The sequence below is a fragment of the Otolemur garnettii genome, unplaced genomic scaffold (assembly GCF_000181295.1).
Source record: "Otolemur garnettii isolate 467f Iridium unplaced genomic scaffold, OtoGar3 scaffold00002, whole genome shotgun sequence".
NCBI classification, from domain to species: Eukaryota; Metazoa; Chordata; class Mammalia; order Primates; family Galagidae; genus Otolemur; species Otolemur garnettii.
The window spans coordinates 54,191,116-54,191,698 of record NW_003852397.1 but is presented as its reverse complement, the minus strand read 5'-3'; the positions used below and the strand labels follow the sequence as shown (position 1 = coordinate 54,191,698).

Sequence of the window (583 nt, the reverse complement as noted above, 5' to 3'; positions counted from 1 at the left end):
TCTCGTGAGGTTACTTATCTTAGTCTTGAATTTATAGGTGAGGAAACTGAGGCCTAAGAGGCTACAGGACATTCCCAATAACTCCCATGTGGGCTTTGAATCCAGGCAGATCCAGCTGATTCCAAAGATGCTGTATTTCCCACTGGATAAAAGTGAGCTTTTCAAAACATTCATCTGATCCCATCTTTCATTACTTAAAATCTAAAATCTAAAATTTATTGCAATAGCCTCCACCTTTGTGCAGAAAATAAAATCCTAACACCCTACCCTTGCCCACCAGGCCCTGTGTAATACAGCCCCTGTCTACCTTGCTGACCTGTTCTGCTCCTACTATCCCCACACACAGCACCCCGCTGTCCTCACTCTGTACTTCAGAGAGGCACAATCTCCGCCTGGAGTTTCTGCCTCCTGTACCTGCCCAGCCAGCCACAATGCATCCTTCTAATCATGTGGAAAGAGCCCCCAGAGGCCTTTCCTGACCCTCCAGTCTAGATCAGAAGGACTATCCACCACCTTCCCTCTGGTCTTCTCTTGCTTAATTATTTGTTTTAGTATCTCTTTCGTCCACTAATTTATCCTTGTC

At 45.6% G+C, this 583-nt stretch overlaps 1 protein-coding gene across 1 annotated transcript in view; it reads right to left on the bottom strand.

The window, feature by feature from the left end:
* The window catches only part of ITGA9 (integrin subunit alpha 9), a 346,390-nt gene that overhangs the window by 327,550 nt on the left and 18,257 nt on the right, over positions 1 to 583 (bottom strand). The gene's annotated exons all lie outside the window — the stretch shown is intronic.